Genomic DNA, 13486 nt, shown 5'->3' with positions numbered 1-13486 from the left:
TAGTGTGGGCTAAGTGAGAGCTACCTGTGCAGGGCCAGCACTAAAGGGCCAACGTTTTGCCAATGAGCAAAATCTCAGAGGCCCTGCGCTGGCAGCCCGCTGGGGGCCCTTAGACTGGCCCTAAGTGGGCCCGTAAAGGGCCAGTGCAGGCGTGTTTGCAGGGATACATTCCGCCCCATATATCCAGCAACCAATTGGCAGGCTAAAAGGTTTGTTCAGTCGCTAAAACAATCACTGAAGGCTTCTAAGGGCTCTTCTACTCTTCAGAGACGGCTGGAAACATTCTTGTTGACGTACCGCAACACACCACATCCGACGACGAGAGAGTCTCCTTCCCTGTTGTTTATGGGACGCCAGCTGCACACACGTCTAGATGCCTTAAAACCCAGTGTAACAGCTGCTGTGCAACTCTCACAGACCTCTCAGGTCCTCCGCCGAGCTGGTCGTTAGAAGCCAAGGCGGTTTAGAGTCGGTGATGCTGTGCTGGCTCTTGATTACAGAGGGAGAGAAAGATGGACATCAGGTGTGGTGATGGCTCAAAGTGGTCCAGTATCTTCCCAGAGCTTCTGAGGAATGGAGACATCATGCTGATCAACTCTTGTCCATTCTGAATCAAACAGCTGAAACTCAGGTGACACAACCACCTGACACCAGTGATGTGTCTGTTCCTGTACAGGCCTCTGTAAATGGTACTTCAAATGCACCACCAACAAAGGAACAAGATGTTAACAGTGACACATCACTAGAGACTCAGACAAACCATGGCAAACTCAACATTCCATCAGTGCAGGTCAGACGCTATCCAGCCAGAGTGATCAAACCTCCCAACCGTCTGACAGTATAGAGCCAGAGTACTCAATAGGCAGACTCCGGTCCAAAACCAACATGCTAATTTAATCATAATCCAAATGAGTCTTCAATGGAGTGCGCAATTGTGATTCCGCGCTATATATCATTGAGGCTTCTACTCGGTTTGGCTGCTTCATCTATGTCCAATCACAGCAGCTGTAACGGCATCGCTATAGCAACGTCACCACTACTCACTCAAGGCAGCCAGATTTATCTACCGGTCACGTGCTCTGGGCCAGGCAGGTGAACAGGCAGTCTCATCATTTGCGAGCAGTGAGGAGCAGTGCAAATATCGATAAGATAACTGACTTTTTTTTTGCTGACTGAAAGTGAAAATGGCGTGCTCAAAGCTGGCAAGAAAAGAAAAGTTGATTTTGAAAACTACGAGTTTAAGAGTGAGTGGACAGGAAAAATATGCATTCGTGCGCCCCGTGGGAAGCAGAAAACCAATGTGTTTAATCTGCAACGAGACAGTAGCAATCATCAAAAGTGGTAACGTGAAACGCCATTATGAAACCAAGCATGCACATTTTGAACAAAATTATCCTCAGAACACAGAGGTAAGGACCACAAAAAATAAACCAGCTGAAATCATCCTATGAAGCTACAAGCTGTGTAATAGTTAGATCAGCCACACAACAGGAGCGGGCAACGGAAGCCTCACTAAGAGTAGCATGGGTCCTGGGAAAACACAAGAAACCCTTCTCTGATGCTGAAATAGTCAAGGAGTGTATGAGTGAAGTGGTGACTGCTCTGTTTGAAGGGACTCAAAAGGATTAAATAATCCAGAAAATAAGCCAAATACCCTGTTCTGATTCCACTGCTGCGAGACGAACTGAAATACTTGCTAATGATTTGCTTGAACAACTTAGGTCTGATAAAAAAAAAAGCCAAATTCATTTCATTGACTGTGGATGAATCCACAGACAACACAGACAATGCACAACTCATGGTCTTTGTCAGATTTTATGATGAAGAAATGGGAGAATTTCATGAAGATGTTTTGGGTCTCACAAACCTCCATGGACACACAAGGGGGGATGACATTTATGAAGCAGTGACACAGATGCTTAGAGACAGAGAGATAGACCTGAAACATGTTGTTTCCATTGCTACTGATGGCGCGCCATGTATGATTGGTAGAGAGAGGGGATTAGTGTCACGCTTGAGAACTCACCACCCTGACCTCATGGCATACCACTGCATAATTCACCAGATTGTTTTGTGTGCCAGCCTTGGAGAAAGGTACTCAGAAGTAATGACAACAGTCATGAAACTTGTCAACTATCTGAGAGCATCCTCTGCTCTGCAACATCATTTGTTGCGCTCATTTCTAATAGAGGTGAATGCAACATTTGATGATTTGCTCCTTCACAACAATGTCCGGTGGCATAGTAAAGGCAAGGTACTGGAGCGGTTTTGGGCACTGCGGAAAGAGGTGGAGACATTTCTGTTGAATCAGAAGAGTGCAAAAGCCAAACCGTTTGTGGATTTCATGAAGAATGAAGAGGAAATGGAAGCTGAGTTCTCAACTGAAGCCACGAAAGTCTTCCCATGGGCCAATGCTGCTTCTCTGCAAACAGAGCTAATTGATCTCCAAGAAAACCTAGCACTGCAGGAATCTCGCTGTGACCCTGTCACCTTCTGGACGAAGATGGTTACTGCAGCAGGTGTTCCTCTCCTGCAGAAGATGGCCCTTCAAATTCTCACCATGTTTCCCTCAACGTACTGCTGTGAATCTGCCTTTTCAACCATGAACATGGTGAAAAACGCATACGCAGCACACTCACCAATGAACACTTACATCAGTGCCTCCGCCTGGCCCTCACACCTTTTATGTCCAAGTTTAAACAACTGGTGGCACAAAGAAGGTGTCACCTTTCACACTAAAAGGCCTACCATGTCGTTTTTTTGTGTATAGTTCTAAAGATTTGAGGATTGCTTTTTTTTTGTTGGAGTTCTCTATTTGGAATTTGACCGTCACTTTTCCAGACCTCGGACTGAATGGAAATTTGGTAAGTGGACCTTTCAAGTTTATATTTGAGTACCCCTGATATAGAGCCATGAGAAACCCCCTGCTGGACTGAACTGTAATTAGTTATGTTAGGGAGCCTGTTCTGACATGGGGCAGAATAATTCCCAAACTGGCTCGAGGCAAGAGGCAGTCTACCTCTGTAGCTCTTTTGACACAGTTACACTGTTGTGTGTGTGTGTGTGTGTGTGTGTGTGTGTGAGAGAGAGAGAATGTCCTCCCTGGTCCAGAAGAATCTCTGCAGCTGTCACTCTCTATATATAGACACTCATTCACTCACACACAAGCACACACTCACAGGCATGGTCGATCTGTTGTTGTTGTCATCAAATGTGTTTAGTTAACGTGTGTTTTCAGCAGTTCCTTTATTTCCTTTAAAGTATTTGACATACTAGTTCATGAACTGGAGTTTTCAGAATGATCATGTCACTGATCACCAGTCAAACAAACTCTGTACTTTTGGTTTTTCAGAACTTGGTAACAAGTTTAGTTTAGTTTGAGTTATTATACCATTAGAATATGATATAATTAAACCTGAACTTTAAGTGATAATATGATGCTTTGACGGTTTCTGTTGGACTTTGTAATGTCTCTCTCTCTCTGTCTGTCTGTCTGTCTCTCTCTCTGTCTGTCTCTTTCTCTCTCACTCTCTCTGCCTGCCTATCTCTGTCTGTCTGTAGTGTGATGGCGTCGTCCGGTGAGAGCAGCGCTGTGAAGGATCAGCAGGTTCCTCATCAGGATGAAGCAGCGTGTGTTAATGTTGTTCAGTCGCATTACTTGCGTTGTCCTTCACCCAGGTCCATTACCATCAGATAACAGAGCTCAAACATTATTAAACCTGAACTTGAACTGAACGTGATGATGCTGAGTGTGTGTTTGATCTCACGCAGCTTCTCCATGATGTCCGATCGCTTCTCCACCATATCAGATCGTTTCTCCATGATCTCTGGCTCTGATGCAGAAAGTATCTTCATGGAACCAATTCACCTGTCCTCCTCCATTGCTGCCAAGAAGATCATTAATGAAGGTCTGTAAATCAAGACCTGTTTTAGAAGGATCTGTTAATGGAAAGATCAAACTTGGTTACTTCACATCATCACAATATTCACTCAGAATTTGCTAGTAAATTTCACAATTACAAATAAATTATGGAAGCTTGTTTCCACCACAGGATTTAAAAAATAATCATTTCAAAGGTAATTGCATCTTTTTATCTCACAATTCAGATTTCTTTTTCTTGCAGTTCTGTAGATCTCACAAGACATATACTCACAATTCTAAGAAAAAAAAAGTCAGAATTGTAAGTTAAAAAGTCACAATTAACTTTTTATTCTGGGGCGGAAACAAAAAAACAGCATTGTGAGATCTAAACTGATAATTGAGAAAAAAAAATCAGAACTTTGAGATATAAACATGGAATTGCAGGGAAAAAAAAAATTGTTTATAACTCACAATTCTGAGAAAAAAAGTCACAGTTACTTTTTTTCTTTTTTATTCTGTGGTGAAACATTGAATTGAACATGAAAATGTAAGGTAGAAAAACTGAAATACTATTTTCTTGTAAAACATACTCCATTCATTTTTGTTTTATTTGCCACATATATACACATAATACAGAACATAAAGAGCTTTAAAAAAATAATTGCATATTAAATCGCAATATTGGTAAAAAGAGTCGCAATTAGATTATTTTCCAAAATCATTCAGCCCTACTGTGTGTGTATATATATATATATATATATATATATATATGCTACAGTGTAGTATGACTGATTTGCCTTAATGGGCAAAGAGAAGGATGATTATTAAAAGTCTTGTTTTCTGAGAAATTAAGTTGATTTTTCTGAGCCCATTGACAGACATTTGTTCTTGTTTTAATTGTAAACTCACTTCATTTTGATCAATTTCTTAGAAAACAAGACTTATTATATTAGTTGTTTTGCTACTCCAGTAAATGTATCTTGATTTATGATTCTTTAAGAATCTTGATTAACAAACATTTGCACTGGGAAACAAGACAAAAATACTGAGGAAGAACATCACTTTATTGCAGTGTGATTAGAAGGTTCAGTAAAAGTTATTTCCTTATTCAAGTATTTGTGAACAGAGATATTCAATCCTTAAACTATTTTTTCTTTTGTAAAATGAGTAATGGAGATCTGTTGGAAGTTGTATTTTCAAACTTTGAAGCGTTGCTTATACAAGACACTAATATTTTAGAGACCGTATTGACATATTGTGTTACATTTAATTTATTCCTTCAATTGTCTTTACTTAGTCTTAAAATGGTCTTAAAAAGTCTTAAATTTACCTTCATAAAACCTGTAGAAACCCTGCTCTAATAAATAAATGACTGTCATGAAGATTGTTTATTTTAAGTGAGCTGCTGTTCTGCGCTGCAGGTCAGTGGCTATGAATAAAGCCTGTCTCAAACGCCTCGGTATCACTCGTGTGGTGAACGCCGCTCACGGCACCGGCGTCTACATCGGCGAGGTGTTTTACCAGGGCATGAATATCACCTATATGGGCATCGAGGTGGATGATTTCCCAGATGCAGACATCTCTTCTTACTTCCGCACATGTGCTGAGTTTCTAGATGACGCTTTGCTGACACACAGAGGTGAGTTTAGAAGGTTCTCTTCATTAATTCTTCTGTTGAGGGGAGAATGAGCTTAAAATTACTTTTTTCAAAATTTTTCTTTAGAGAAACTATAGGTTTGGTATGTAAATTATACATAAATAATTGTAGCATGAGACAATATACTAATCCTATGAGCAACATGCTGTTCCTGTCGTAGATAAACAAACTGCAGATACCAGATTAATTCAGAGGCCTGGACTCTATTATGTCTCACCATAGATGTGTCTCACTCACTTATTTTTAGAGTTAGTGACACAGATAGACAGCAACCTCTTCACAATCTGAATCAAGGAGAGCGTCAGAAACTAAGATCACATATGCTAGCTGACAAGATGACATATGCTAGCAGTGAAGAAAGTGCTTGTTATGGATGTGAGAATTATTAGTCTAGCACTGCTTCTCTATCATTTAGTCTTCTCTTTCATTACAAAGTTTGATTTTTTAAAATAATTAACAGGATGTAAACTCACAACATACTTTCAAAAACATTCAGAGCAGAACGGCTCATAATACTTAATTTTGCATAATGAGGATCTGATCTGATCTGACATTACAATCTAATTATTCCTGAATAATTGAACATAAGAAACTGAACAGTTGACCCAAAAATCATTTACTCACGCTTATGTCATTCCAAACCTGTATGACTTTTTCTTCTACTGAACACACACATACACAAAAAAAAAAGATATTTAGCAGAATATTAGAGATGGCCTCAGTCATTCACTTTCATTGCATCTTTTTTCATTCAATTAAATTTAATGACTATCATCATTCACCATAGGGCTGTCAAAATGGCTAAAAAACTAGATTTTTGTACTTAAATATGATCAATATTCGAATTATATTCGAATTTAAAAGGCATAATTTCAGTTGGGGGGGGGGCTTTTGGCTTCTCTCCTGAGGCCACAAGAGAGCGCATTGAGCAAAATATTATGCACGTTTCTTCAAAGCATAATAAAATAACACGACTATCTTTGAAAAAAGTGCATAATGTTTAAAATAATGTTTATAAACCTTATATAATTAAAGTTGCTTAAACAATTAGAAACAAAACAGAATCATGCATGTATGTATAGTTTAAGACAAAGGACCGAAAACCAATCACAAAGAGTACTTTCTTCATTTAAAAACTTGAGATGCAGTAGGATGGGGAAAAACCACCATAAAGTCTTGAGACATGTTTTTAAAAAGTTGAACTTACATTAAAGGTGGGGTAAGCGATTTCTGGTAGCCAATGTTGACATTTGAAATCACCAAAACAAACACACCCCTACCCCAAAAGGGTATCGCCCCTATTTTGATAGCTCCGCCCCACACAAAATACTATGGAACTCATTATAATCAGTGATGCTGTCTACACCATAGATATATAAACATATCTTTGGTCTACTGGATGCGGCGTGGCGCGACACGACAAATGCCCGCCAGAAAACTGCTGCTGCGTTCTATTTATGACGTATTGACACAAATTTCTAATGATTTTCAACGGTCGCTTTGTCGCGTCCAGTGTACTAGACAGACTTTAGCTGTTGCGTCCGATCGCAGACCGTCCGCTCCTTGAGTTCTCTCCAGCGCTGGAAAGCTGATCCGATATTTACATGGGTCCTACTTCTTGCCTTAAGCCTTCTTTTGTTCCGCAGACGTTTTCCTCTTTTGTTTTTTATCCGCCATCTCTATCTTTCTGTCGCTCGGCTCGGCTAATGTCCGTCCTGTGCACTGAACGCTCTCTCCTCCACATCATGAGTAGACACGCCCCTTACTGCTGATTGGCTACAAGTTTGTTTTGCTACTCGGCCCGAATCAGTTTTCTAAAGCGTTTTTGAAAAATTGCTTACCCCACCTTTAATTTTCCATGGCTTTCTAAACATGCGGCAATCTTGTGCGAGATGTGAGTGCAACGGTGATAGATAGATGTCCCTCTAGAAAATGTGATAAATATGCATTCTGTATGAACGGTTTGGTTTCAGTTTTGACGTAAACAACATCATCTCTGCATTGATGTTCTTTTTTCCCGCAAATTATATTAATTAAGTAATTATGCGGTTTGATAATCCAGAGCACTCAGTCACATGACTTCATTAATATTAATGAGCAAAGACCAGAAAAATTTGTTGGCCACAAGCCCTTTGGGAGGTCATCTTAACATAACATTTCCATTTTCAGTTTGTGTGACAAATATGACGATTATGTTAACATGAGGAATTTTTTTTATTTTCCTTCATTTAGGCAAGGTGCTTGTGGACTCGATGATGGGTGTGAGCCGGTCAGCTGTACTTGTTGCTGCATATCTCATGATCTTCCAGAACATGAGCATCATTGAGGCCCTGCTGGAAATCAGGAAGAAACGTGCCATCAACCCCAACGAAGGGTTTTTAAAGCAACTGCGCCAACTCAATGAAACTCTAATGGAAGAACGAGATGAAGACGATGACGGCACCCTCAGTCAGTGCTCTGTGATTGACACCCGTGCTCGTCTTGACGAGGAGGAGAGCATATTTGGAGTTAAAGCCGACTCCATCATAGTGGACGAGGAGGAAGACAGCGGCAGCATCATATCTTCTGCTGCCGCTGCGGCTCTGAAAGTAGGACTCCTTGGCGGCCCAAGCAAACCTGACATGGGGATGTGGACAGCATGATAAGGGAGTGGCAGAAGCGCAACGAGAAGTACCAGAATGAGGACTGGTGGGAGGCCCAGCTAATGTGCAATGGGTGGGACTATGAGTCTTTGCTGGGCAACAGGAAGCAGCCAGCCGTGCGACCTGAGGACCTGGAGAGCGTGACAAGTGAAGATGTGCGAATGGTGAAGGAACACATCAGACGTCAGCTCCGTCGGCCCGCTTCTGATGCAGGGTCCACAATGAGCTGCAGCAGTTACTCCAATCTCTGGAAGAAGTGTCTGAAGGAGCATTCAAATAGGCTCGGATAACCCCACTGCTCAAAAAACCTACATTAAACACTTCCTAAGAACTTGGTATTACAACCACTTCCTGTGTCTGTTTGCCTCTTAAGAAGAATCGCTTTATGTATCCCCCAATTGTAAGTCGCTTTGGATAAAAGCGTCTGCTAAATGACTAAATGTAAATGTAAATGTAAAATAGAGGAACAGGTCACTGCACGATACTGACTCAGAGAGGCTGACGAGGACAGCGAAGCAAGCCAGAAAAAAATTGACGATGATGTTGAAAGCATACTCTCTGACAGCAGCTCCATGTACAACTTCTGCAAAAAGAACAAGGAAAATCTAACACCTTTGGAACAATGGAAGATTAAGCTAATTCAGTTTGGATGGAACAAAAAAGATGCAGTGGCAGAGGATGGAGTGCAAACGTAGGCTGAGACCGAAGCTCCCGCTCCCTCACTGGAAGACGTCAATTTAACGGCCTATCAGACCTGGAAACTCGAGCATCAGAAGAAGTATGGTGGTGAAGAGAACAAGGATGAAATTCTGGAGATGAGTCGAGCAGAGGACCTGGCCACGATCAAGAGAAGACAGCGACGAGAGAAGCTTCTGGAGTGCACAAGGAAAACCCTTGAGGAGAGCCAATCGGTGTGTGGCTGGGAATCCGAGAGCGCTTTGAGTGGCAGCATCCCATTGTCTGCTTTCTGTGCAGGAGCCTTTCCATCTGCGAGCATCACTGGAGACGATAACATGTCTGTCCTGAGTGGAAGGTCTTCTGCCCTTTCAGGTCGTAGCAACCGATCACAGCCACCTGTTCTCCAAGAGCCTCCTGCACCTCCTGCTGCGGTCATTGGCCCTAATGGTGAGCCCATGGTAAACATCACCAATATCCAAAACTGGATTGCCAACATGGTCAATGAGACTCTAATGCAGAAGCAAGCCGAGATGATGATGGGAGTGAGTCTCGCCTCGTCTTCCAGAGCGGGATCAGTGTTTAGTCTGAGTGCTGGACATTGGAGTAGATCATGACAAAGCCTCAATGCTGAGCGGATCCACATCCTCAAGCATACTGTCCCGAGGTAGGGCAGAATCCATCCTGTCTGTGTGTGGGAAGGCTCAGTCTGTGCTGTCGGCCGGTGGCAGGGCAGAGTCCATGCTTTCTGCTGGAGGAGCATCCAACCTCTCCTCAGTGTCTGGGTTAGGCTCACGTAGAAGCAAGATTACTACAACCAGTGTGCCGCTCTATAGCCTCTTCCAGGACCAGGTGAACCTTCACAAACTGGACACTATGGAGAAAGAAATCAAGTCTGACATGCGGGACAAGATGGCATCCTATGAGGTGAAGAAGATTGCTGAGGACAACAAGCGCAGTACGTTATACAAGAAGAAAAAATGAAGGAGGAAGACAGTGATGATGAAGCCGATCATGGAAAGTCGAATGGATTTTATGATTTGGCAGCCCGTTCTTCTGAGAAACCCAAACCCAAAAGAGATTATGGCCGGTCAGGAATACTGAACCTTCCAGCTTGAGCCAGTAACCCCACCAGCAGTATTGATGAATGGTTCAAAAACGTAAGACCTCCTCAAAGCAAACTTAAACCTTATGATGGAAACAGCGAGCCGCCCCGCATGTCTCGATCATTGTATGGAGGGATTAAGGAACCTTCAGAGTTTGACTTCCCAAGCCGCAGGAGCTCAATTTCAGTAAATTATGATGAAGAGGAGGAATATAGTTTTGTCTCAAGATTTTCATCCAGGCATCGGGCCGATGATGACATGGATTTGAGTCGAGATCCCAGTTCAGAGATTAACTGTCAATCTCAGGGGTCCCCACCTTCTTCATATAACAGCCTAGGTGAAGATACTAGTTACAGAACCAGGAGATCGTATGCTAGATATGAGGACAAGGAGAGATGCAGTTACCAGAACTACTCAGCAAAGCAGAAATCTTCCCATGGCTCACTATATGAGAACAACAAGACTGCGAGGACTGATAAAGCAAGACAGGAAGAGGAGAAAGATGAGGAAATATCTCCTTTTATTGCTCAGATTAAACAGAGGGCAAGAGCACGGGTGGCGGAAGAAATGGAGGATGATGAAATTATTTCTGCATGGAGGAAACAGAAGGGGTCAAAGTCACACATTCATAGTAAAAACTAATAAAAAAATTACTATGCAAAAAAATATAATTATCTATACTCTCTATACTGTATATAAGTTCCAAATAGAAGATAACATCACTGCATTCATTATACAGTAAAAGTTTTACAAAAGTCTCTTATGTTCAGGCTTTATGACAGAGAAGAACCACTCACTCCCCCTGGCACACTGGGTGTAAAGTTAAGAGCATATTTATATCAGCAAATCCCCAAATCAATAATCTATCTATATCTAATTCTATATATATAAAGAAAATGTAATGTGAAGATATATAAAGAGATGTAAAGATACTGTATATAAAGATAATGTTGTGTAATGTATTGTGAAAAATAACATATTTAGCAGCTCTGGAGTCAAAGACCATCTTGGTTACGTATGGTAACCCTCGTTCCCTGAAGGAGGGAACGGAGACGTCACGTCGGATGACCGACGAATTGGGATCTCGCTTAGAGAACCACAGCAATGGTCTGTGGTGCGGAAGGGTCGACACATGAAGTACTCGTCCTTCAGGTCAATCGCTGCAAACCAAATCTCGGGTACGGATGCACCCGAAGATGCGTTCCTGCGCCAACATCTTGAACGGTAACCGGTGAAAGACCCGGTTCAAGACACGCAGGTCCAAGATTGGTCGTAACCCACCGCCTTTCTTGGGTACAATGAATTAGGGGCTGTAAAACCCCATCTTCATATCGGCTGGAGAGACCGGCTCTATCGCATCCTTCACCAGCAGGACTGCGATCTCTGCACGCAACGCTCCTTGTAGAGAGCCCAGCACGTTCCATTGGCAGCTCAACTGGCTGCGGAGTGCCTCAGACCGCCCGTGCTACTGCCTGAAGTAGCCCCCCCCGGACTGCCGCCATGACGAGAACTAGATTGAGGCAGAGGCAATGGAACTCCGCCCCTTTGAGGAAACGGAGCTTGGCCCGCGACTCAGAGATGAACATCTTCCCGCAATGACTCATCCACAAACGCCACCTCAGCGTACTAGATGCCCAGGCACGCGAGGCAGTGATCGTGACCATCACCCAGCGCCAGGTAATGACCGCATCCAGAAATGCCCGGGTGATACGTTGTCTATAGCAAGACCCACATCGTCTTTACAAAGACGTAATGTCAAGTTTGCCACGCAACGTCGTCTTTAAAAAGACGCACCCGTAATTGCTCTTTTAGGGAAATAGCTCTTTTAGCGTGCTGAGGCGCACAGGGGAGATGGCCGTCTGCAACACAAACGGGGTAGTGCAGCCTGATGTGTGCAACCCACTCGACACGGGAAACCACCACCGCTGAAGCGCCATACCGCCAACACGAAGAGCGCGCTGAACTCGTTCAGTCTTCTTCTCTCAGTAGTCAGGAGCAGAACGATGTGATCGCTCGGCTCCGAAGCGAAAAGCTGAATATGCGCTGCATCTGCTGCCTACTTATACTCACGCTGTGATCAGTGGCAGCTGGATGCAATAATCGCATGCCAATGTGCATTGGCTCGTTTAGTTTACACTCGAAGTAGATTGGTCTCTCTAAGCGAGATCCCAATTCGTCGGTCATCCGACGTGACGTCAGGAGTGACCGACTGAAAGGGAACAGAGTATTTGGTATTTTCAAAAGACCAGTATTTTTTTTTTTACCAAAAAATAATATATAGGTATATAGTGAAAAAAAATAAAATATGGTTAAACACAGATTGAAGGCAAAAATGTTGGCTAATAGTGAAACTATTACACAGTGCAAATAATTTTATGAAACAGCAAAAACTGTAAAAGTAACATAAAAAATATCAAACTTTGGTTTACATTAAATAAAAAAACAACTTGCTGACCTGACATTTAAGAAATTATTTAATTTCAAATCTGCCTTCATAGATTCAAGATTCAAGATTTTTATTTGTCACATACATGGTTATATAAGTGTTCTTTTGTCGTAAGTGATCAGTGCAGACGATATGTGTGTAAAAAGAGAGAGCAAAAGAAAGTACAAAAGTAAATAAAAGCACAATCTAAGTGGAGCGACCTGGACGGCGTCCGAACTCAGCAGCGCCATCTTGGAAGCGCCTCTAGTGACTCTTGTCTGTAGTGTGTTTTATTCTTTTACTTGTTTACACAACAGATAGTTTTAAGTTTTATTGTGGAGGACAGTTTAAAACCAACAAACTAACCACTGCTAAAGAAAACAAGCATTTGTGTAGTTTGACTTTTTCCTCAAAACCTGGCAGAGAAACTTGTGACAACTAGCTCCGATCTAGGTCTAAAATCTGGTAGGCGGGGTTTGTACGCTCAGGAAAACAAACAGGAGAATTTTAAAAATAAACATTATTGAATTATCAGGGGTGTATTCCAGAAAGGAGGTTCAAACTTCAAGTTAAAACTTGAACTCTGAATTGACTTACCCTGAGATTGGAAACTCTGAGTTTTCGGTTTCTGAACAGCTGATCAGAGTTAGATCAATCCACTCTGAGTATGTTGACTCTGAGTTTAGCGCGTGCGCCACGACTATGAAAAGCCATGATCAATGGAGCTCCGAAATTACGATTCACCATGGCAACAGCTACTGCCAAAAAGACTTCCACATACTACAGAATACGTAACTTTAATTCTAAATCAATGTTATCACAGGTGAAAACTGGCAGAAAGGTAATTTATTGAACTAATATTCATTTTCATGGTATCCCACGGGCAAAAAAAAGAAAAGAAAAGAAAAAAAATGTGGCAGCAGAAAAAAATTAAACATAAAAACAATTAAATCAGGTAAAGCTTCAAGCGTAAAATGGGTGTAGGCTAACGTTACATGACTTTACAAATATTTGTCCTTCAATAAATATCATTCAGTGTATATCTATTTCAATGTGCAGCAGCTTTTCCCACATAGTCTAATGCTTTTTCACATAATTAAATGTTCTCTAATCCAACAT

At 42.0% G+C, this 13486-nt stretch overlaps 1 pseudogene; it reads left to right on the top strand.

Annotated features, from left to right (window-relative positions):
* The first annotated feature begins 1828 nt into the window (after positions 1-1828).
* LOC107675965 (inactive dual specificity phosphatase 27-like) lies at positions 1829-10584 on the top strand (annotated as a pseudogene).
* The last annotated feature ends 2902 nt before the right edge of the window (positions 10585-13486 follow it).

This window comes from Sinocyclocheilus anshuiensis, unplaced genomic scaffold (genome assembly GCF_001515605.1).
Source record: "Sinocyclocheilus anshuiensis isolate Anshui unplaced genomic scaffold, SAMN03320099.WGS_v1.1 scaffold2936, whole genome shotgun sequence".
NCBI classification, from domain to species: domain Eukaryota; kingdom Metazoa; phylum Chordata; class Actinopteri; order Cypriniformes; family Cyprinidae; genus Sinocyclocheilus; species Sinocyclocheilus anshuiensis.
Note: the sequence above shows the minus strand (reverse complement) of the source record. Positions and strands in the feature narration are given on the sequence as shown.